The sequence below is a fragment of the Colius striatus genome, chromosome 2 (genome assembly GCF_028858725.1).
Source record: "Colius striatus isolate bColStr4 chromosome 2, bColStr4.1.hap1, whole genome shotgun sequence".
Lineage (NCBI taxonomy): Eukaryota > Metazoa > Chordata > Aves > Coliiformes > Coliidae > Colius > Colius striatus.
Window position 1 is genome coordinate 80,091,017 of NC_084760.1, and position 25,755 is coordinate 80,116,771.

General features: G+C 40.6%; 1 protein-coding gene across 1 annotated transcript in view; it reads left to right on the plus strand.

The window, feature by feature from the left end:
• Positions 1 to 1,572: 1,572 nt before the first annotated feature.
• The window catches only part of DAAM2 (dishevelled associated activator of morphogenesis 2), a 178,200-nt gene continuing 154,017 nt past the window's right edge, over positions 1,573 to 25,755 (plus strand). The window contains exon 1 of the mRNA XM_061991273.1: positions 1,573 to 1,751. The gene's annotated coding sequence lies outside the window, so the exon portion shown is untranslated. The remainder of the gene's footprint in view (positions 1,752 to 25,755) is intronic.

The following is a 25,755-nucleotide window of genomic DNA, read 5'->3' on the forward strand; positions in this document are numbered from 1 at the left end:
GGAAGGGACTTGGAGGATGAGATGAAGAACATAGTAGAGATGTGAGTAGAAAGAGAGGATTAATAGACCAATAGTAATGTGTGAACAGAGGGGAGTACTGATGGAATTACAAGATCTCTTCTGCTGTGCATTATATGTAGCTTACATGTGTAAATTATAAAAAAGAAAACCACTTTCCCAGGCTTTGTGCTTGGAAAGGCAGGAGCTTAGTGCAGCTCATGCTTACAGGAAGACTAATGTATCCCGATGATTTAATACAAGGCTAAATAAAACTGAAGATTAGAATTTAGTAATGTGGCTACATGGCTACCGTGCTTTCAAGGTAGTAGATATATGTGCCAGTAGTCAGCAGACACCCACCAAGGCTGATTTTGAAGGACCACTAGCACTGAAAGGGCTAGACTCGCCTTTTAGGTTGTATCCATGTCCTTTTACCAAAGGAACAAGAAAACAGAAAGACATCATAGCTTGCTAGCAGCTTGCACGTAGTCTGTCCCTGTTGTGCTTTAATATATGTGAAGGCAGATGGTAGGACAGTGGTAACTTGGTGTCAGCTTGTCTGGTTTGACCTATCAGTTGGAAGGTGATATTTTTTTTCTCCTGTAACTTGCTTTCTGTGGTTATGATGTTAAACATATACATATTTGTATATATATGACTTTGCCTTGTGATATGTGCTGATTGGTGTTGTCATCATGAGACTTCAGTTATTGTAATGAAAACAAATTACTTGTGTGCACAGAGAGCAAACCATCTATTTCCATGAGTTAAAAAAAAAGAGAGAGAGATTTTGCAGATGGTGTTATTATCCCCGAATTTCAGTATTCCCGTTCAACGGAGAATGTGGTTTCTTCCACTGCAGACAGCAACACACGCAAGGTAGACACCTCCCCCGTATTAACCTAGCCAGTAATTTCAGATAGAGTTGCAAGGGAAGTCAGAAAACAGCAAATATGCCAGAAACAGTGGTTTACACGGGATTAAAGCTATCTGCAGAATGACTGAAGAGGAAAAACTGGGAAATGAAAGCTCTTTATTAAGTCATATCCTCTCCATTTTCAATCTCTTAAAAGTCAAAATTATGCGAGTTGCCAGGAGTTATCCCTAGCCTTAGTGCCGCTGGGGACTGTGAGGTCCCTGCCACAGGTGAGCCCCCGCGCCCCCCGCTCCAGGGAAATGCACCGCCGCTGTCCCCGTCGCTTCCGCTCCGCTGGGCACTATCTCCCACTTACGCTGCCCAGGCTGCGAAGCAGGCAAAGCATAAAAACCCGCGACACCTGTGAAAAACTGCAGAAGACTCTTCTTTTTCCCAAAGCACGTAAGCAACCGGCTGGTACTGCGATGGTTCCCGGCCGGCGGGGGGAGGCAGTGAGCCCACCCCTCCCGCCGCTCCGGCTCCAGGCGCCACCCCGAGCAGCGCCGGTAGCTGTCGGTTCGCGAGCGCTCCTGCCAGGCCGGAGCTTGTCCCTTTAAGAGAGCGCAGCACAGTAGCAGGGGCCGGCCCTGCCTCCCGAAGCCTGCAGCGCTGGAGCGGGGCTGGGGAATGGGAAGCAGTTCCTGATCTGCGTCCGTGCGAGCGCACACAGCCGCCGCCGCCGCAGACCCAGTCACCCCGGCTCCGGTCTCTCAGCAGCATCCAGCGTGTGGGATCAGCGCTCTGCCTGGCTCCCTGACACGGAGTGGACGTTCCTGAGCACTGAGCTCAGCTGCTGTAAAAAGCAAATAGGAAAATATACAGCTGGATAAAATTGGTAAGTCAAACTCAAGGCACATCCTCCTCATTGAGCTGCAGTTTTCCAGTCTCTTAATTTGCAATGTATTTTTGGTTTGGGGTGTTTTGCTTTGGGTTTGTTTTTTTTTTTTTCCTTTTAGGGTTTTGTTTGTTTGTTTGTTTTGTTTTTTTACAGGCTGTTTTGGGAAATTTTTTGTTTGTTTATTTTGTTTTGGGGTTTTTTATTGTATTCTAAGCAAAGCAACTGGGAAAACATGGAGGCAAAATAAAAGCGTAAAATAAGTTTGAGGATTTGTCAATGTTTGTGCTCCTATTTTGAAATCCTCTTTCCACACTGACGCTTTGCTGCAGGAGTGAGGAAGGGAAACTGGCAAGTGCTTTTGTATCTGTGGGGAAAGAAAAGTGGTAAGCGTTGTCATTGGCTTTTCTCTTGGAGATGATTGAAGAGGGAGATTTGAAAAAAATACAACTTTTAAGCAGCTTGAAGTGACTTGTCATTTACTTTTCCAGAGTAAAAACAAATCTCGTGTTAAACAGTTTAGAACGCACTGGGATGCGTGCAGCTGGAGGAAGAATATTTTAAAAACTCTGTTATCAGTAGAAATCTGAACGTCAAAACATTACCGACCAAACGTCGTGTATGTTTGCTTAAATTTACCGAAAGGCATGGGCAGCTCTGGTAGAGCAGAGGCAGTAAAACCGTTTTCTCAGCATCGGCCAGAGGGCGGTGTTGCTGCATCTGGCGTAACCCTCCCGAAATGGGGAGTTGCTAAAAATTCAAGTGAAAAATCGAGTAGAGATAGGATGCTTTAAACAATTAAAACATAAGTTGTTCACACATGCGGAAAGCTACAGTACATTTAGAACGGTCCGTGTTTTTAATTTTTGTTTCCTTCAGCTGTGGAAGTAGTTTTTCTTTGGTTGATTTTTAAGGGATGATCTAAATTATAAAGAAAAATATACATTCTGTTGATCAGCTCTGGAACTTAGAGACTGGTTATGATCCTGTTATCTTTTCTGGAATGTGTTTTGAGGTCAACCTGGATAAAGAAGGGGAGGGAAAGTGTGAAATCTCTTGACAGAAACATTACTGCAGTAATGGTGTGGGAGATGAGAAAGAACTCTCACTTGTTGATCAAGGTCCAGGCTGGAGTTAGATGCTTGACATGGGAACTTATCTTTTGTATCCAGCACAGATGAGTAGCAGAGACTGGAAATCTATAAGCTGAATAAGAACTGTAAACCCTAGTGACTGAACCGTATATTGTCAAGTAGTTTGGGGAAAGGGGGAGGGACGTGTTCTGGCAGGCATATTACTTTAATTATAGAAATCCCAGTACCGCTATTGGTACAAAAGGCTGATAATCGTGCCATTGGAATGACAGTGATGGACTGTCCTTACCTATGTGTATATGTAATTGCTTATGTGTACCTTGATGTATATAGTAATATTGTGCCGCTTTGTGGAGCAAGAATTTAGGTTTCCTTGACTCAAAGACTTTAGAGGGAATGATGGTATTATTTTAACTACTGCAGTTCTGTTGCGAGTAGAGAAGGACCAGAGCTGGCAAGTTCCATTTGGATACAGCCTCTATTAGAACTTGATGTTTCTGCTGTGTCCTGAGGCTTTGGTTGTGCCTTTGAACAAGAAGATGTTTCTCTCTGGATTTATTCCTGTTCCTTACAAGTCACTGGCAGTGGAGTGGAAAGATTTTCAGATTTCAAGTCCTTAATGTGAGACATGCCAGGCAAAGCAGATTAAAAGAACTGAGTGATGGTATAGAACTGCGTCATTTGGGCTCCCAGTCAATCATATCTCATTGAAAAGTTTAGGCTGCTTGCTACCTCTGGTGAATCAGTCGAGTATGGGAGCAGAGGTCAATTTTCTTACCTGCAAGAGACATTTAAACAGTAGTATCTTTGGGATATTAGTAGTTTTTCAGGACAAAAAAAAGCCATTTCTTTATACTCCTTATGATTCATTAGACATCCAGGTGTGAATGGCCCTTTGAAACTGGTCCAGAAGCAAGGCTTTGCTCTTCCAGTTCATCTCTGAACTGGCAGGCACTAGTCAGGTGTCTTGCTGCTGCTTCAGTAATTTGCTAAGGAATCTCTTCAGTCAGACTACTTGATGGGATTACTCAGCTCTTCACCCTGTGTTGTACAGGACATGCTGGACTCCTAGGCAGTGGAGCAAGTTCATTCAGAAGGACAGAGCTATTGGACACCCTGAGACACGGCAGACTCTAGCAAATGCTGGTCTTGAGTAGGAGGCTAATTTATTCACTGAAAGTCTGTCCACTCCACTGTCACTGATGTTCAGCTAAGCTTTTATCTTCAGAGCATCTCCCCTTGTGTTTCATTTGTCTGCATGGGATGTTTAATATGGTAGCTGAAGTGATTTCAGTTCTCCCACTTACCTGTTTTTCAAATTAAAATCTTTGCTTCACAAATGGAAGAGACAGTTTGATATGCCTGATCCTATTTTTACTGTGTTGTTTGGAAATTCTCTTTAATATATGTTATATTTTGCTTCTGAGTATTTTCCTTTGAATTACTTTGAGAGTCCACACTGCAAGTCTGTCCAGGGCTGATGCTGAGGTCATACAATTAACATTCAGAGTCCACAAAATATTAGCCTAATATAACATATGTGTGTGCCTTTTACAATGTGGTGAGATCTTCCACCTATATTTATACTAAATTAAACAGAACTTCTTTGAATAGCTTTTTTCACTGGAGACTGCCAGTAGATATTTACAGTGTTGGTGGTATTTTAATTCTGTACCTGCTATTGGAATCCTTGTCTACTGCTTACTTGTGGTGACGGTAACTCTGCTGAGTGAGTTCAGACAGCAAGACTCATGATTACTCAACAGATTACCGACAGTTTGGTTTCTGATGTTCTTAGCTTTGGTCACTGTTTTGCAGAGCTTCAGGTTCTTCTTGTTAATTAATCTTTGAATATCTTATCATAGTCTATTTAATGAAGCCTACTACAAAATCCTTTGAGACTGTTTCTGCCCTCATGTAGTGTAGGATGTTGTCACAGGTTATGAAGGCTTGTGATGCTCACATAGCTGAGGTGAATCTAGCCTTATCCTGTTGCAGGTAAAGCCTCTTTTTCCTTTATGTAACAGAAGAAGGTTCCCATCTTCAAAATTCAGTTTCCTATAAAAGGTTCACTGTGCTGATAGCACAGGAACCTGCCCTGATCTTTGGTAACAAATTCAGTAGACAATTTTTTACACTGAACAGTGATAGATGTGTGTTTATATCTGATTTATTTGCCTCTCTACTTTTGCAGTCATTTGCAATGCCACATTTTCCATTACACAAGGGATATGTTTATCAGTACAAGTGGAGATCTCTCAAATCATTGTCCTGTGCAACATCAAAAAATGTTGACTTGCAGAGAAGGTAAAAGAAAGTAAATAAGATTTAATAGCTCTGAAGGTAAAAATGGAAAGGATTTACTGCAGGAATGTGTTCTGCAAGGAATAATTTCAGTGGAGTAGATGCCCATATGCAGCTAGTCCCAACTCTTCCAGACTGCAACAGATCTGCTAATGCTCGTGCGCATGAGCATCCTCAAAGGAATTAATTTACTTCTGTCTTCATGTGTGTACAACTGTCATCTTGTGTCTGAGACAGTTGATGACTGAGCTGTTCCTTTTTCTTATCTGTAGTTCCAAAGTTCTTTTCCTCTTAATCAAATTGATCAGAATCCTTGGAAAATTTCAATCTATCTTTAATCTCAGTCCATTATTGAGAGTATTATAACTTAAGTATATTGAACTGTATATACATTTATGTTTATCTTATATACAATGAACAAAGAGTCTTGAAACAATTTTTAGGCGCTCTACCAGTTTAATTATACTTACAAAAACAGGGTAGTGACCTAATATATCATTAAATAATCACATTTAAATACTGCACTGACCTTGCCAGCCAGTAAATCAAAGCAATGGTGAAATCCCTTTTGTTCTCTTTGCTACACCCCGAAACCTGTGAAATAATCTTCTGAGCGCTTAGCAAAAGTATGTATCAAGTGGATGTGTTTTGGAGCATGAGATGAAAAATAGAGGTAGGAATTTCTAGATTCTTAGAGACCAAAAAAGGCCCTGCTGAGATCCCTTCTTCCTTTTTTTTTTTTTCTTATAATTGAATATATTAAAAAGACCAGGGATTAAAAATGTTCCACATAAAAAGAAAAGACAAAGTGGCAGATGGCACTACTGTTGTTTAATATGGGCTTCACTTTTCAGTGCTTTCTTTGGAACGGGTAAGTTTTATACTCAGGGCTGTTGCTTAATGTCTTGTCAAATTGTCCTTTTGGGGAGGGAGGGGTAACTGATTCACAGTGCAACTGCTGACTTTTAAACTGCAGCATAGAGCAAAAGCAATTTTGAAGTCTTTGTCTATGTAATTTTTAGTTTTCAGCTCCCATGCACTATATGAGAAACTTGATGTGGTGAGAAATGTGGATGAGCAGACGGAGCAGCAAATTATGGTCTGCCTTTTTTGCGGTGCAATATCCAGGTGCAGCAGTTAGGCTGAGGACACCTTTTACAACTGCCCTTCTCAGTCCTTATGCTTTGCTTTTTATATTTTTTTCTTTTTTTTTAACTAGGTATTCTGTCATTTAGCCAATATTATATGTGAGCCAGATTGTGTACTTAGCTCTACAGCTTCTTTCTAGATGTATCACAACCTGTAACTTTACCTACATCTGTCTATTAACTGCCGCGATCATATAGCTGTGTTTATTTTGAAATCCGTGGAAAGTACATGGAGAAACACTGTAATTTCATTTCTTAAGGAGAATCTTTTCCAGCAGCTGATGAAACCTCAGCTCAAGCCAGATGAAAAGTTCTTGTGTTATCATTTTCAGTTAATTAAAAAAATAAACCCCAAATCCCTTACACACACAGACTGCTGCTGTATGCGCTTGTATGTACATGCCTACACTAGTGCTTCACTCTCGTGTTGACAATTTGTGCCTTTGGCAGCAGCCTGGGCATTATCTAGGTGAACCTTCTTTAGGAAGGATGTTGGACTAGATGATCTCTAGGGGTCCTCTACAACCCCTACCATTCTATCATCATATACTTTCAGGTACAGGACATGATGCAAGGATACAGGGGATGGATGGAGGATTTTGTTTTGCTTTTAAATACGTCTTTACTGCAGTTGAAACAGACTCAAAGTAAAAGCTTCAGTGTTTGCATCACTTAAATGGTAATTTGCTCTTGTTTATTTTTAAGAAAACATGCTAAAGGCTCAATTTTATGTCTGATATCAAACAAAATGTTTATCTGGCAATTTGATATTTTAGTAAAGTGAGCAGTAACTTGATTAGATGTGCCAAATTTATATGTGCTATAAGGCAGGAAGCTGGATTTGCTTGAACAGAAGGGTGCGCTGACAGCTGGGGCTGAAGTACCTCTTGGCACCCACATCTAGCTATTAAGCAAAGATCCCAGTAAGATGAAGGATTATTATCTTTCAAAAATCTTGAACAGCTTCACTAGTGAGTTGGAATTTTTTGTTTTCATTTTAAGAAGGCAAAACTAATTTAGTTTGGGTGAAAGCTGTTAAACTGATGACTCTGGAAGACTGCAGTCCCTTTGATCAGCCACAGAGTGAGGGATGCCTTGGACCATGGCAAAGTCAGCTTCCCCAGTGCTGCTCTTTAGCTGTGCATTTTGATCCAGTCAGAGGATCAAAACTGAAGTTCAGTGTCTTTCTGTTTGATTTCATTTTTATGGCCAGCATTGTCAGATTTGCCACCAAGGGACTGAATAGTTAGATTTAGATGGCTTCTTCTGTAATCTGTTTAGTTTATGCCAACAGGAGTCCCTGTGATTTTGTTGTTGTTGTTGTTTTGTTTCAAGTGACAAGTAATACTGTGGCAAACTCATTCACCTATTAGTACAGCCTTGATCAATTCATTTCACATGACCAGCCATCAAATGGGAATAGTTTTTGTTCCTTATCCAGAATGGAGTCAGCTTAGTGACCTAGTAGAAAGAAATACTGTATCCCATTACCAGCCCTTCGAATAATTCAATTGCCAAATTTGGTTTTTGGTACTCCATTTACATTAGACAAGGATTTTAGGCTCTGCATTCTTTGCCTGACTCGGAGGCCCTGTGGAGAGTTAAGTGTGATCTTTTGCCTTAAGCTCATCTGGAAGTCAAAGCCCATGAACTGCAGACCTTTCCTTTCAGACTGGAAGGTGGGACAGAGGGGCTATGTATGACGATGACATAGAAGTTGTGGTAATACCTGCAAAGATGTATAATAACTTTAGTCCAGAATAAATTTTTTGACAGGATGTTGTATTTTTTTTTTAATGTTACTGTTTATAACACAAATTTTGTAGTTTCGTGTTTGTATATGTCTTGTCCTTTTCCTGAGATGAAAACAATAGCTGTCTTTTAGTCATACTCTAGAAAAAAGAAATCTTTTACTTCTGTCTACAGAGAACTTGGTCATAAAAGCATATATTTGTACTGGAAGCTGTTTTTTGCTCTTTGTGCTGGTTATTTTTAATTGCACATTACTCAGGTTATAGAGTGAAACTTGGCCAGGTAGTTCCAACTTCCTGTTTCTTGTTCACTTTGCTAACAGTTCTTTCATCGTCTCATACTGTACAGTGTTTGAGTTGGAAGCCCTTCAGGGATTTATTTATACTGAATAATCTCTTTTTTTTTTTTTTTCTTAGGAAAATACCTGAGAACAAGTAATGAGTTCTAGGGTTGTTAGGTTTTGGTCAATAGTGTTGGGCTTTTGCCAAGCCATCCAGTGTCATATTGATGGTGGCTGACTTGTAGGTGAAATGAAAATGGAGAAATGAAAATGTACTCCAACAAAGTTATTTTTCCGTGTTTCGTTTATCTTTTCAAGACACCTTGATTAGCTGGAAATAAAGCAATTACTGCAGAGCATTGACTTTGAGCACAATAGAGAAAACAAGAAAGTGTGACTGTCGAGAGTTTGAAGACTTAACGGTCATGCCTGTTACTTTGAATTCCTTTATGTCCCAAGGCCCAGACAGTCAAAATAGCTCAGAGTTACATTTTCAGTTCCTCAGCCTGAGAACCAAATGACATTAATAGTCAGACATCTAATGTACAAAATTCTTGAGGAAAATATAACATCTTCTACCTCATCAACATTTGAACTCTCTTGAAATTCTTGTCTCTTCTCTACTTGGTGGTTAGCAGGAGTCTTTCCATATTTCAGACAGATTTGCTAATCTGCACAGAGTGTTGTAAGATGTTTTATTAAGAGAAACTGGTTTTTAATGCCATTGTATGTTTTAGCATTATTTCTTTGGGAACAAAAGCAAAGATCAGCAGAACCAGAGTTGTAGTATAGGGTGCTTGTGGTTTTTTTTTTGTTTGGGATGGGTTTTTTCTTCTAAAAATGTACTTAATTTACAAACCATTTTGAGTCTAAAAATGTGCTAGACCAACAAGGGACCAGTGCATCATTCTCAGCACTCAGAATTTTTTGCAGGATAGCAGTCACGAGGAACCAGAAGGTTTACCAAATAGATCTACTGACTCTGCTTCTGAGGACCACTTTGGAGCATAGCTGGAAACTTACCAAAATAAACCTGCAACATTAAAAGAACTGTCTGAATTAAAAATTTCTGTCCTCTCCTGCTTCCTCAAATGTGAGAGATCAGTAAACAGTCTTCATATGTGTGGACAAGGTTAGATAGCTACTGCTATACAACAGTATGTATCATAGAATCATAGAATGGTAGGGGTTGGAAGGGACCTTTAGAGAACATCTAGCCCAAACCCCCTGCAGAAGCAGGTTCACCTAGATCAGGTGACACAGGAACACCTCCAGGCAGGTTTTGAAGACCTGCAGAAAAGGGTTTTTAGAGAAAATATATTTGGATGAATAATGGTACATAGACACATCTAGGTATGAGAGTGGTCATTGCTTGGTAGTTGTATAGTTTGAAGTGCCTTAGGTCAATTTGATTGTACTCATGGCTCTATGTGTGGAAGGGATATGTATACATGAAGTTATCATGCTACTTGGTTTATTTAGTCCCTTATCCCATTGTCTGAAACTGTGATTTGTTATTCTGTGATATGATCCAAAGTAGAACCAAAACCCACTGCAGCGGGTTCTTTCAGTCTCTTGAGAATGTTTGCCCGACTTAAATGCTTGAAACCGAAATGTGTAGTATAGAGGTGCAGCTTGTAGTTCAACACTGACTCCATTTGTGGGAATGAATGAATACCTCATGTTTGATGTGCTACGGGAGAGTTCACAGATGACTTCTTATGTTACAGGACTTTATTTTTCATGCTTTTTCAGCTTTGTATGTTTTGTTGTTGTGGGTTTTTTGTTGGTTTTGGTTTTTTTTTTTTCCTTTTGTGTAGAATAGTGGTATTGTCTCGGGCTTTTCCATGTAGAAATAGAATGTGAAAATACTTTTTTCCCTGCTGACTATTTTTAATGGTTTTGTAGAATCACAGAATGGTAGGGGTTGGAAGGGACTTTTAGAGATGAACTAGTCCAACCCCCTCTGCTAAAGCAAGTCCACCTAGATCAGGTCACACAGGAATGCAAGCAGGTTTTGAAAACCTCCAGAGAAGGAGACTCCACACCCTTCCAAAGTGTGGAGGTTTCAGAGACTTCTTTCTAGTAAAATTTCAGTCAAGTCTGAAAAAGGCAGGTGATTTTTTTTTTTTCTACACCATCCACACATTTCACTGCTATAAAACTTCTTTGTTTAACTTGTTTTCTTCCTGAATGATGTGCTGTTTTGATTTTCCCACTTATCTATCCCTTTTTGCAGTTTTTTGACAGCTTTAACCTCTAGATGCAGGTCTGTGAAGAAGATTTCTCGGTCTAGTCTAATAATTGCATGATAGGTGGGAGAGTTTGCCTCCATACTGTTCTTTGCAGGTGGTCATAGAATCACAGAATAACAGAATCTTAAGGGTTGGAAGAGACCTTGAAAGATCACCTAGTCCAACCCCCAGAGGATGAGGTGTGCAAGACTGACAGAGACCTCCTGAGCCACTGAATACAGCATTTCTGTAATTGCAGGAAATTATATTGCAGGATTCCTTTCGTAAATTTGTCATACTCTGTCTCAACCTCAAAAAAACCCCCATTTTGATCCCGTTACTTCTTATTGGGAAGCCATTCAAGAACCGCACTCTTCTGACATTTAGAAATCTGCTTCTAATTTACAAACTAAATTTGTTCATAGCCAGTTCATGCCCATTTGGTTTTATGCCAACACTGGTCTCTAACTTTAATAGTTCTTCCCATCTTACAATCCTCCTGTGATCTGAGAGGATGCTGGACTTTCTTTCCTTGTTTTTCCTTAAGAAGGGAAGTAAATGAAAGTTGTGCTTCTCTTCACAATGTTCTTCATTATTAGTGTCATCATGGCTTAGTTTCATAAATTCTTTAGTACTGAGACTTTTAATCTTTCCAGTCAGTCCTCACACAGACAGAAAGAGGAACAGGTGGTTGTTTACAATTTCCTAGATAGGCAGAGAATATGTATAACTTTTGGGTAACTCTGGGGCCAGGAAGGTGACATGGAGAGAAGGAGAAAGTGACCTTCATGTTATTCCATCTGTAAAAAGCTTTCACTGGAGACTTTGTGAAGAATGACTTGAGGATGATGTTTGGGTGACTGGGGTAGGCAAAGGTGTTGATCCAGTTCTTTCATCTAGTCCAGCTCTTCCATTTGTCTGTAAAAATCTGCTTGAAATGAGCCAGCTGATAAAACTTTTGGAGGGAATGCAGCTCACAAATGAGTTTTTGAGGGCAACTTTCCAGCTATTTCCTCAGAAGGAATGAGGCAAGCGGCTCCCAGAGCCCCAGACAAATGCCTGGGATCTTTCTTCTTTGGAGTCTGTGGAGAGTCCCTGAGAAGAGCTGAGAGTCCGGGGGCTGATGAAGAGATGAAGCCAAAGGCCTGTAGTGGGAACCTCCTGCTGTAAGGATCCCACGCTAAGCTGTAGTTGAGGGCAGGCACAGGAGTGGAGAGAGAGCTGAGTAAGGTTTTCTGTGACGTTGGTATGTTCCCATGCAACTTCCTTCTCTCAGCAATGCTCAATGGCATCATTTATAAGATTCCTCAAATGCCCTTAAACTCAGGAGGAAAGAATGTATAGTAAGTATGTTACTGTACTTTATACAGGATGCTACTGATTGTAAAATGATACAATTAAGGTTGAATGTCTCTTATAAGACAGCTTTTTACTTAACAGAGTGAAAAAAATGCAGGACTTTTTGCAGGGAAGTACATGTCTCAGTCAAAACCTCCTTGAGGTTTAGGCTGAAATTTTGGGTCAGGTGGACAAAGGGTGTAGAGGAGGAAGAGCCAAAACAGAGGATTTGTCTCCTGAATTAGAGTAGATGGTAGGTAGTAGGTAGGTGCAGCAGATAGTGATGGACTTCCATTTGAATCCCTCATCTTAAGAGGAATACAATGGTTCTGAACTATTCTGAAGTTGATGTCTTGTGTATGCTACATTTTTTATTAAGATTTTTTTCTTTTTTCTTTTTTAAAGATTTTGGGGATTTTTTTTCCCCCCATGTCAGAGCAGGGAAGAATTTCTCACCCAGTTCTAAGTAAAAGAGCTACATTCCAGGAAAAAGATGTTGCAGTATATTTTTAAAATTCAGTGGGAATATAGCTATTGTTAGCTCTACTCAAGCAGTTTTTCCTCTATACCTTGTTTTATTGTCTCCACAGCTCCTGTAGTTAAGAGGTATGCACATGCAGATAGGGCAGTTTGCTGCATAATGCTCAAACTCCCTCTCTGGGAATAAACTCCCTCTCTGCTGGGAGTTTACTAAGTAAGATAGCTCTGGAAGCCACCTCATAGAATGAAGGTGCCCAGTACTGGTGCAAAAGAATATTTGGGACCTGTTTGCTGATCAATGATTTAAAGTAATTGTCATTTCTGTCCTCTAACAGATCTATTTAAATAGCCTTAATCATTATTTGCATGAGGTGTGGATGGTCTGATGACCATAAATAAAAACATTTTTGATTGCCTTTGTTTGGCTGTGTGCAAAGAAGCAGAATATTTCTTTTCTTTTCCATCCTAATGATCTTCAGGAGGAAGAGTCTAAACTTACAGGTAAAGTATGACTCAAGTGAGTACCAGGATAGGTGGAGTAGAGCTGTTGGAGACGCCTAGTAGATTTTTCTGAACCCAGCATCCTCTTCTGTTCTACAAGCCCTTGCAGTCTCTCATTGGTTCTTTGTTAATTTATAAAATATGACTGATAATAAATGGCCCTGCTTATGTAAAAAAATAGACTGGTTGAAAAACTTTCTGGTTTTTTGCTCAAAGTATATTCTTATGCCCAGATCTCATTTTGCAATGGTCTCCCAAGGTGAAGAAGTGACATTAATTGTACTATACCTCTACTTCAGTTCTGTCATGGGAAATGTGTGACTGAATCAGGAGAGAATACCTGGCTTTTCCCATGGAAATAATGCAATTTTAATACAATTCCTATGGTTCAGTCCAGAAGACACAGTGAGGATTGAGCCCTATGTGGAGGCAATCAGTGCAGAAGCAGTTCTTGGGACCCTAAAAAAGAGGAGGGTCCCTATGCTGTTGGTATTTGGTCACTAGTCTCAAGGAATTAGGGGGCTGAAGTTCAACCACCCACCCAAATGTGGCTTCCTGGGGATTGTAGTCAAACATCAGTAAACAGTCCCTCACTGTTCACTCTTTTTGGCTTCTCACTTACTGCACAGAAGAAGAAAGAGGGTCATGACATACAAAAATTGTTCTCTGAATCCCGCTGGTGATTATTGTTAAGAGTTCCTTGGTCAGGATTAGTTGTGCTTTCTCCCTCCAGGATCCTGAGAGAGGGTTCATACAGGACAGGCAGAGCTAGAAATAAACGTGCTTTTAAAAGGCAATATAATGTCCATAGAAGGAAAGAAATGGCTGGATTCAGCTTGCAGGAACAACAAAATTCTTTGCTATTACCTTCTGCCCCACTCCCTGGCAAATATGATACTGAATACATGTAACAGATTCAGACATTGAGGGACAGATATTCCTCCTGTATTTTCTTTTATTTCTTGGTAAAGATATACATATGTATTACATTGAGCATACTATGCATGATATTGTAAGTCTCTCTTGCAAAGGCAGCTCAGTTACTTGTCCAAAGGTCACAGTTTACATTCATTCAGAAGGCAAAGGAAAATGACCAGAAGTGTCCTTTTCCAGTGGGGCAATGCTTTCAGGAAGAAAAGACATGTAAAGTAATGCAGTTAATGGTTTAAGCAATGATATAAGGAAGTAAGGTAGTCTGGTCTGAGCATAAAAGTACTCTTTAATGAAATAGGTCCTCAGAAGTTTTTTGCTGTGACCATCTATCTCTTGGTACACTGCCTTGATACATAATGAACAAGAACCTCATGGTATGTTTTAAGCAAAGAGCATCTCTACTAACCAAATCAAGACATGGTGTTTTAAATTGAAAGGCTAGTTAAACAGTCAAAAGAGAGCTTTATGAAAGTTTTATTGTTACAAGGATGTTTTTAGCAACACTGTTTTTTAGACTGGATTGTTCTAGGGGAATGTATTTTGTCTGTGATATTATCAACCTGAGATTTTGTTTCCGCATGATTTTTGTTCTTCTGCTCAATGGAGTATCTTTCCATTCTGAATAAGGACCTTTTGCTAAAATATTTTTGTGCACGTCCTCCTTGTTATCTTTCCTCATTGTGTGTTTGAGAGGCATTCATGTGAGCCTTGCACACAGCTGACTGCTTGATCACTTCTGACGTGCTTCCTGTAACAACACCAAAGGCATCTAATGTTTGTAATGTAGAAGGCTGGATTGCCCTTGACTTACTGACAGCAGTCAATGCCAAGTCTGGAGTCCACATGGCTACAGCTGTTAGTGGGTGTGGAGATAGGAAACATCTCATGGTAGATCTTACACAGGGCTTTATTTAATGTGCAGTACATAAAGATTATTTGTCTGAAACACGCTTGCCTTTCACAGTTATAAAGGAAATAGACTGGATCTGTTCATGGTGGCTAAGGAAAGAGTTGTCTGTCAAAGAAAGCTGGCTACAGTCTTGCTCTACTGATATGCTTTACAGCTTTGCCACTGACTTTGCTCTGACTATTTGTTACGCAAGATTGAAGTTTGGCTGTTTCAAGATGATTATCTTCTTGATCAGTTATGCGGGCCTGACATTCCTTGCTTTTGCTTGAAAATATTTCTACAAGGAATCTTAATCTTTCTGTATGTGCTTAACATGTAAGAAAAAGATCAAGAATGTACATAGCACTGTTAATTTATGAAGCTGGCTTTTGCCTCGGCACTATTCTGATTTTTCTTGTCAAGTAGGAATATTGTTAATTCTGGAAATGAACATGTTGCCATTTCAACATTGTGCAGATGGGTACAATTTCCTTAATTAAGTTCTCTCATAATTAGCATGTAGTTCTGATCTTTTTTACAAGTCTTAATTTGTAGAGTTTCCTTTTTAAGTGGTTTTAAATGGAGTTCATCTTTCCTGCGGCAGACTGCAATGCCCCTTTCTGGGCAATGTTTGCTGGATCTTTTCTTTATCAACATGAACTATACCCTGCCCAACCTGTCTGAACATAATCTCTTTCTGGGTGTGTTCTGTAACCAGAGAAATGAAAATTGATGGTACTTTACCCTTTCTTACAAAGAAGTAAATATCTCTAAGTGGCATCTCTGGGCTCAACCTAAAAAAAAAAGTCTTATCCCAGTTTCTTTGAACAGCCCCAAAGCAGCTCTTCTTCCTCCCCTCTAGTTTTAACTTCAAACATATTTATAATTCAATAATGAACACGTTATTTTATGCAGACAAAGATAGCGATGAGTAACAGATGGAGCTTCAGTCTTACTTCTCTGATGCAGCTTGCTAATGAAACTATACGTTACTGCTCTTCAGTCATTCTTCAAGAGAACAGCAGAGGGACTTGGGAATCCTGAGTTACTGACTGTAGTCTTGATTTTGGGACAAAGAGGGAATATAATTTACTAGTTAGAGCAGAGGATGGGTAACATGGATTTCTGATTCATTAAGTATATCCTCTGTGCTTGTCTGGTAAGGAAGAACAATGTATGATTCTGAAGACTAATTCATAGTCTAATTTTGGAGAATCACCTGACTATTCTAGATGAGATCCAGACCTCATCAGAGTTGGTGCCAGCACCCTGATTTTAACTTCTCTGAAAAAACTATTTATCAGTCAGTGAGACTGATTTCTATGTAATCATCTTTTGGGGGGCTAGATTTTTCAGTTAGTGATCTTGGCTCAACTTATCACAGATGCATGTGGTATTTTCCAAAATCTGACAGTCTGTTAACATTTGTTTCTCTGTCTACTGTTTCTGTCTTTGCAAGAGTGGGTAGGCTTAAACTGGTGGACTCAATCCATTGAATTAGGCAGAGTCTCTAGGATGAAAGAAATATAATACAGCAGTAGAAATGGTGAATGAGTTTGAAAGCTCCCTTCCTAATTAAAACAGATGAAAACCATCCCTCACATTCTTTTATGTGACAGCAAGATTGTGTGTTTAGGTTAAGGGATTCAAAATTTTCCATGGAAAACTTTCACTCATCCTAACTTTTGTCTTGAATGGATACATATGTGCATATGTATATGTACACATGTACACAGATCCACAAGCTCTCTTTCCTTACAGTTCACGTACAGTTACTTAAACTCTTCAAATCACACTGTACAGGAATGTGTTTTTCTTACCTTTCTCTGCCCAGCTTAACTAGAACTTAAACATCTAAGTTGTCCAAACCTTTTGAGTGTTTAAAACATATTTCTTGGGTTTTGATATGTTTTACAAAAAAATTCAGAGAAGCTTCCACAGTTCCCAAATGTCTCAGTGTTACCTTTTCTTCCCTCACCTTTTTATTTTTCATCTGTCAAATTGATGGAATTCATGCAGAGAATATATAGAAGTGACCTGGGCAGACCTTTCAGTTTTCGGTTGGCTTTCTATATTCCCATTTCTGTGGACTTAACTTTCATTTAAAGTGTCCTCACATCCTCTGTTGCTTCCAAAACCCTGAACTAAACTTTTTCCCTTGACAAGTCACAGACATTGTCATACCTCTATATAATTTTTGTCTTGAACTACCTTTTGATGAAGTTTCCCAGGCATCAGATTCCCCGCCAAGTAGTGGGAGAAGAGTCTTTGAGGGCCCTACCTCTGATCAGTACCACAGCCTTCTCAAATAACTGTGCTTGGCTGAATTTTAAAGCCTTAAAATTCCTGTTCATCTCATGCATTTTTTCCTCTGCACTGTTATCTCTTGAGTTTCATATTTATCTGGTCCTGACTGACTCTGCCTATCCTTACCTTATAGTTTGTCTTTGGCCTCATTCTCTACTTTCTGCTGTCTGTACTTTTCCAGGGACTGTCTTTCATCTGAACTTGAATAGTTACTGATTTTTGTTTTTCCACATTTAACCTTCTGATTGGGCCCTCTTGAAATATTTGTCCTCCCAGAATTTTTGTCTCTGGTTAGTCTTCTATTATCACCTTTCTTCCTTTTCTTCCTCATTTGACATTTTCCCAAGTTTATGCTTATCTGTTTGAGATAGGAGGCCTGAATGTACAACATTGCATGTAGAGGAATACTGTAGACTTTCCAGAAGTTCATTCTTCCCCAGGAAGAAAATACCTCTTCACATGTGTGGTGGTTTAGCCCTGGCTGGGTGCCAGATGCCCACCAAGTTGTTCTGTTGCTCCCCCTCCTAAACTGGACAGGGGCGAGAGAAATATAATAAGAGGTTTTTGAGTTGAGATAAGGACAGAGAAGTCGCTCAGCACTTAGTGTCAAGGGCAAAACAGACTCAACTTGGGGAGAAATGGTTTGTTATTAATGAACAATCAAAGCAGAGTAGGGAAAATGAGAAATAAAACTGAATCTTAAAACACCTCCCCCCACCCCTCCTTCTTCCTGGGACTCTCCTTCCTTCCCTCCAGTGGTGTAGGAGATGTGGGATAGGGGTTGTGGTCAATTCATTACAGGTGGACCTTGCTGCTGCTTCTTCTCAGGAGTCACACTTCCCACTGCTACAGAGTGATGGGTCCCTCCTCATGGGAGACACTCCCTCACAGACTTCTCCAGCATGGGTCCTTCTCATGGGCTACAGTTCCTCACAAACTGCTCCAGCATGGGGCTTCCCACGAGGGCAGCTCCTCTCTACTGGGAGAACAGTCCTTCAGGTACCAACTGCTCCAGCCTGAGTCCCTCACAGGATGACAAGTCCTGACAGTAAACCTGCTCTGGTATGGGCTCCTCTCTCCCCCCAGAATCCCAGGTACTGCCAGGAACTTGTTCCAGGGTGAGCTTCCCACAGAGTCACAGCCTCTTTAAGGCATCCACTAGCTCCGGTGTGGAGTCCTCCGTAGGCTGCAGGTGGATATCTGCTCTCTCATGGACGTCCATGGGCTGCAGGGGACAGTCTGCCTTACAATGGTCTTCACAGGTCACAGGGGAGTCTTTCTTCCAGTGTCTGGACGCCTCTTCCCCCTCCTCAACTGACCTTGGTGCCTATGAGATGTTCTCACATTTTCACTCTCTGTTGCTGCTGCAGTTTAGCAATACATTATTCGCAGAGGTGTTACCTCAGTCACTAATTGCCCAGACCTTGATCAGCTGTGGGTCCATCTTAGAATTGACTGACATTAGCCCAGTCAGCTATGGGGGAAGCTTCTGGCAACTCTTTGTTTAAAGAAACCACCCCTGTAGCTCCCCCCACTACCAAAACCTGGCCACATAGGACCACTACAACGTGTCACCTTTTGAGACAGTCCAAGACAGTCTGTGATACAATAGCTGAGAAATATCACTGCTTTTATGTCCCATCAAGAAAGAGTTTGAGTAACAAAGAGCTTCTGAGAGCATCACTTGAGTGCATGAATTTATAAAGCTTGATGACTTAAAAAAAACACTTGTTGAGTGAACAACACTAGTACATAAATAGTATTCTTATTCTTGGCCGTTAACTTTTAATCCTGAAGTAATTTACAAACAAACAATTAATTGGATGACAGGGCACTTCTTTTTGAAATTACACTACTGCCATTGTACAGAGGCAGCATGAGTTGATTCTGTGCCATGAATGGTATGCTATTGAATACCTTATAGACTTTTTTACTTCTATCTCTGACCATTCGTGTGCATGTTAGCTGATGGTGAAAAGAAGTTATGGAAAGCAATAGCAACTTACCAGGGTACTATTTTTGCCCCACTGTTTAGAACATTAAATGTGTGATGCACACAGATAGATCTGAGACAACTTTAGTCTGGGGAGCTTAGAAATTAGTGACAGTAAAGCTGTAGTGTCTTGAACTTAAGAACATGTTAGCTACCTGTGTAAGTAACCTGACCTCTAAGCAGGCTTCTATAGCTTCTACAAAAGGCTCTTCTCTGATCCTTCAATGTTGTTTTACCTAAGAAACCTAAATTAAAGTTGGAAGGCCATGTTTTCATGTGCCATAATCAGACCTTTCTTAAGGCTAGAAATGATAATTATTTCTCATATAGCAGGTGGGTTTAAAAATACCTCACTCTCATTTTTGTAGACCTATTTTGTATGCCTGTCTTCTTATTTCCTTCCTTTTACACTCTTTCTTCCTGTACCTCAGTTCCCCTGTGTACCCATATCTGTGCACTTCTTTGTACCTTGAAGCTTCAGAGACATGAAGGGCTATGGTCAACTGTGGAGTTCACCTTTGTGTTACTCCTTTGTGTTAGCCTAGTTAGCATTGACCAACACCTATCCCTTCATCTAATGATACCAGCTCTCTCTTTTCTTCTGAGTATCTCTATTCCTGCACAGATTCTCTTCTTCCTTTCTCTTCCTCTCCCCCATGATAGCAAAGATCATGAACAGTGCATAACTGAACTGAGTGAAAGTAGAAACGTTTCAGCAGTGCATATCTCTCTTCCTTCAACAGTGAAAGGCACTTTTGGAACTGGTTCATCTGCAAACATTCCCTTGACCCAGAAACTTGCTGCCTTTATGCAGGACTTCAAATTCTTGAATGTTTTGTTAAGGTGTTTGTCCATGATTCTCGTAGTACGCACCAGTAAACAGTGAAAAGTTTGACTATCACTTTTATGCAGTACCTTTAAATACGAAGATCATAAGAAAAGGCTGCAGGCTTTACACTTTTCACAGAAAAACACAACAATTACATCTTTGGGTTTTTGGTTTTTTGTTTAATATGGCTTTCATACGGATGAAAGCAGATGTCATCTACTTTGACTTCAGCAAGATTTTTCACGCTGTCTCTCACAACATCCTCATCAGAAAGCTCAGGCAGTGTGGCTTGGATGAGTGGATGGTGAGGTGGATGGAGAGCTGGCTGAATGACAGAGCCCAGAGGGTAGTGATCAATGGCATGGAATCGAGTTGGAGGCTTATGGCCAGTAGAGTTCTGGGGCCAGTCTTGTTCAACATCTTCATCAATGACCATCAGCAAGTTGGCTGATGACACCAAACTGGGAGGATTGGCTGATTCCCCAGAAGGCTGTGCTGCCATTCAGCGGGATCTCAACTGACTTGAGAGTTGGACAGAGAGGAACATCATGAAGTCCAACAAGGACAAGTGCAGAGTCCTGCACCTGGGGAGGAACAACCCCATGCACCAGTACAGGCTGGGGATTGACTTGCTGGAGAGCAGCTCTGCAGAGAGACCTGGGAGTGCTGGTTGATAATAAACTGAACGTGAGCCAGCAATGTGCCCTCGTGGCCAAGAAGGCCAATGGCATCCTGGGATGCATCAAGAAGAGTGTGTCCAGCAGGTTGAGGGAGGTTCTCCTCCCCCTCTGCTCTGCCCTGGTGGGGCTTCATCTGGAGTCCTGTGTCCAGTTCTGGGCTCCTCAGCTCAAGAGAGACAGAGAGCTTCTGGAGAGAGTCCACCGCAGGACCAGCAAGATGATCAGGAGACTGGAGCATCTTCCTTATGAGGAAAGGTTGTGAGACTTGGGGCTATTTAGTCTAGAGAAGAGAAGACTGAGGGGAGGTCTTATTAATATTTATAAGTATCTAAATGGTGGGAGTCAGGAGGTTAGGACGTCTCTTTTTTCTGTTTTATCTAGCAACAGGAAATGGAATGAAGCTGGAACACTAAAATTTCCATTTAAACATAAGAAAAAACCTATTTTGCTGTTCAGGTGAGGGAGCCCTGGCACAGGCTGCCCAGGAAGGGTGTGGAGTCCCCTTCCTTGGAGGTCTTCATGACCCACCTGGACGTGTTCCTATGCAACCTGATCTAAGTGGATCTGCTACTGCAGGGGGGTTCGATTGGATAATCTTTAAAGGTCCCTTCCAACCCCTACCATTCTATAATTCTATGATATCTTCTCCACTGAGGTCTTCCAAAACTGCTGTCCTTTGTAGAAGTGGCATAGAAGTGATGACATGGCAGGAAGATGGGCAATAAAAATAGCATGTTTGACATGACAATATTTTCTGATAAGGGGGAAGGGACTGTAAAGATGGCTCCTGTAAGAAGTTGCCCAAAACTCTCCCCAGCTCTGAGCCAGACTCATTTCTGGGGCTGAGCCACTTAGATGCTTCCACAATCACTTTAGGCTCCTCCCTGTTTCTTCCTTCTTCTTTCCCTTTTTCTTTTCTGGCTGGTGGGGGTGAATGGGGAGCACTGAGTGAGAGACTGTCATGGTGCTTCTGTGCTAGCTGTGCAAACCACGACAGCATGACCTAGGGTTCATCCCCTTTTTCCTGTGTCATCAGAGCTTGAAAAATTGTCTGGATTGCTTGCAATCTGAAGGCTTGAGATTAAAAAGGAGTTGTGCTCTAACTGAGTTTTGCTTGAAGTCAAAACAAGTGAAAGTGCTGCTTGACTGAGACTAATGCAGCAAGTTGGAAAATGTGATAAAATTGTCCTTGTATTTGGAATTGCTCTCAGTCCCTTGATAATGTGTTCTTTTCCTCTCTGTTCATGTGACTAAACGTATTACGAAAAAATATCTGTCATCAGTTTGAACTCTTATCTGAACATTTTGGTGGCACTTTAACTATGACAATGAAGTAGAAATTTCCAATAGCAGACCTGCAAGATTGGCATAGATATTATTTGGTGCATTTTGTTTCATATTGTTTGAAGCAATGCATAGTGTTTCCTTTTGCCTTCAGTCTACACTCAAACAACCCATCAAAACTGTATGGCTGGAAACAGTCTTGATGAATAACTGTCATCCTTTATCTGGTTTGACAACAAGGAGTCATCGCTTCAAAGAACCCTGTCTTGCCAGCTTCCTCCGGGCATGCCAGTCTAATGTTCTGGTTATTGGCCCAGGGCGAAAGATGTATCAATATTTGTCAGTGGTAGGGTTCCGTAACATTTGAGTTCTACTGTGAGTTTCTTGCTTGTTCAAGGTTGATAGAGATGATAAAGTCATTGTCCTTTCCCACTGCAACATTTGTTAGCTGAAATAATTTCCTGTCACTACAAAACAAAACCAGTTTTTAATTCCAGTGGCGCCTGCTGAATACTGCTTTAATGCCTGAGGCTGCTGTCATTCCTTGGTGGGTTAGAAGTTGGAGGGACATGATATGGATCCTGTGACATAGCTCTTGGAAGCAGGAGAAGATAGGTTCTGTGGTTTTAGGGTCACTGAAAATCTTAGATTGGAAGCAGCATTGAGCTTGCAGAGTAGCTGTTCATGTTTCCAATCCTTTGTTTCATTAGATGGGCTAGAATGCTGTAGAAAATAATTAACGTATGTGACGGAAGGCATATCACAGAAAAGCACAGTTTGGGTTCCAACGGAAGCCAGTGGCTTAAAAGCATAGAGAAACCATCCAAGACCCGCAGCGCTGCTTCAAAGCCTCAGCTGATGCTGTCATATACAGCGAAACGTACATAACCCTCTTCTGTTTTTATCAGAAATGGCTGGATTGTATTATGAGTGTCAGAAGTCCCAGGTTATTAATACAGACAAACTAAGTAAGAGCCTGCAGAAGCCTCCGTCTTCTTCCGCAGTCATCAAATGACCTCACTGTGGTTTTGACTCTGCTGGTGTTCACAGGAACACAAATTCCCAAGATTTCTCTTGGAAGATGGTTGTCCCACAATTAAAGCATCTACATATCTTTCAGGATCTCCGTCTTCATGGTTTAAGCCAACTTTAGTAAACTTGCCACTTTTCCTACTTTTTTTTTTAATTTTTGGAAAAAAAAAGCTAGAGCTGTTCCTGGAATATGCTATGACTTCATGTCGGCATGAGGTGCCAACATGCACATGGAATGGAAGAGCAGCATGAAAAACGGCTTTTTCAGCTTGGGTGGTATTTTTTTCTACATGAGAAACATCAGTCTTTTCTGACTGCCAAGTTATTGCACTCAGGCTCCAAATCTGTGTTTTGTGTACAGAGAAGAGGTAAGAATATCATGCGCACATGCTTGTGCTTCTGCCTTCATCCTGCCTGATCAACATGTGTATGCCTGAGTGTGCAAAAAGACATGCAATCCCATGCTTTTGTCCTGGGATACATGAACATATGCTCATGTTCTTTATGATTGATCAGCAAGCTTCCTAGCATGATGCTGTGCTTGCACGTCATTGTACAAACCCACAACCACATCCAACTCACTCTTCTAAACAGTGGGAACAGACACTTTTTATTTTGAGCAGAAATCATGTATCTGGGTCCTTGAACATACTTTGTTTTTACAGTTTTTAAAAATCCTTACTCAGCTGCTGTGTCGTGAAATGTGGCTCAGTGAGAATCTCCTGACTCTGAAATATGAGGACTTTTTTTTCTGCTGGTCAGCAGTGAGATTTTGTGACCTCCAGCTGATATCTATACAGTACATCTTGTATGTGTGTGTTAGTGAGACAGCACAGTGCCTCCAGGAAACACATTCTTTTGCAGTGGGCCATATGGGTAGCTTTGCATTTTTATGATGAAGATGGGAAGATAAGGTTTGTTTCTTGTTCTTTTTCCTTTCTTAAAACTATTTTATTGCATTTTGTCCCTGCACGTAGTTGAGACATCCTAAAAGCATGCTTGAGATAAAGCAGAGCTTAGCCCCTTAACCAGCATTTGCAACAGACTGCTAGAATTTTGGGGTGGCTTTCCTATTTAGAAAGACTAATTTTTCCATCTTGCTATTGCTAAAATAAATTACCAGTGAAAATAACAGCCTAACCTCAACAGGTAGGGAGTTGGACAATGAAGTGGTTTTCTACTGTGTCAAGACGGGTCTAAAGGACATGTAAAAAAACCCCTCAAAAGCAAGTAGTCTTCTATCCAAGTGCATGCAGGCACTAGTCTTGTGTTTCTGGCATGCAGAGATCTTAGAATATCAGCATGAAAATTATAAGCTTCTATTGCTTTAGATAAAGGAGGAACTTGGCTAGTTACTTCTTCCTACTCAAACAAACCCAGGTGCTGGAGGGAGAGCAGTGTTCACAAGCTAAACCATTCTGTTTCAATAGGAAGTGGGGAGCTTATGTGGAAACTTGGACAGTCTCGCTCAAAATCAGGGAAACTAATTAGTGCAGAAGGCTGTTTTAGGGCTGTATCTTCCAGATATCACCAACTGTTGTGTCAAGATAGGCAAAAGAACCACTCTGTATCAGATGATATAGAGAGGAACACTCTATACCAACTTTGGTAACTAACAAACTAACAGTTGGGCTTTCAGTCTCCTACTTAAAGTTGACTGTAAATAAGACCTCTTTTACTTCTGTGTCCTTGCTCTCCAATCCATGTCCCAAAACGTGTTTTGCTTTCTCTTGCCCTACAGGAGCAGTGCTGAAGTCTACCTCTAGCTATCTGGAAAAATGAGCTTTCTGTGGATGCATTTTCTTCTCTCTTTTTTTTTTTTTTTTTTTTAAGAGAATCTTTTTAAATTGTGCATGAAGTGAACACAGAAAACCAGAACTCATAGTTCTCTAGGACATCACTGTTTTCCTCATTGAGATTTTATTACAGTTGATAATCCAGGACATTTCTTGAGACATATTCACAAGTTACTTGTACAGCCAAGTACAATGTTCTCTGTGTTTTCTTTAACCTCTCCTTGCTTCCATTGTGCCTTCCTTACCTTCTGGCTGCGGTGAGACCCCATATTTCAAGACCTCGCATTGGCAGGGACTTCAACAGAAATTAATATTAAATTGGTACAAAAACAGCAAGGTTAGAAAGTCCTGTTACAGTAGCAAAATACGGCATTTTAACAACTGTTGTGCCAAGAGGGACCAAATAATCATTTCAACTGGAATTTTGTCTCTAATGGAAGCCAATGCATACTCCTCTTCATTCCTTGCACAAGTAACTTGCCAGTTACAAGGGTAACCGTCCCTGCTCTCAACTTCCGATCAACTCACATCTTGAAGAATAATGACTTTGACAAGGAAAATACAAAAGCATTATACCAAGGAAAAGATGAGCTAAACAGTGTTACATCCTCTTCATCCTATACAAATCACACAGTTTAAGATTCCTGTATTTCATACTTAGTGGTAGAGGTAGTGTTTCTTGTCCTATGTCCTGGAGCCATTCAACATAGTTTCAGTCTAAGGAAAACATTTCCTTTTTTTTTCTTTTCTTTTATTTTTTTTTTTCCCCTGAAGTTAAGAGAGGTGGTGGAGAGGACATAACCTCTGACAGAAATCACGAGACTAGCTTACATTCTGAAGGTTACAAATACAGTTTTTTTTCCCATGGGCTTTTATGCTGGCTACAGTGTTTATCTCAAGTCTCTAGATAGCCTTCTTTTCCACTGTGTACCCATAGTGCATACAGGATTTCTTTGGCCTTGGCAATATTTGTGTGTAGTGGAGGTCACAAATGGTTTGTGCCACCACAGCCTAACTGCCATTTCTTAGAAAAGAAGCTGCATCATTTCTAAGGGAAACTTAGTGGGATTCAGAAGACTAGTACCAGAGTGTTTAGATGTGTCCAAAAGCAGAGTAAAGGAAGAAACTAT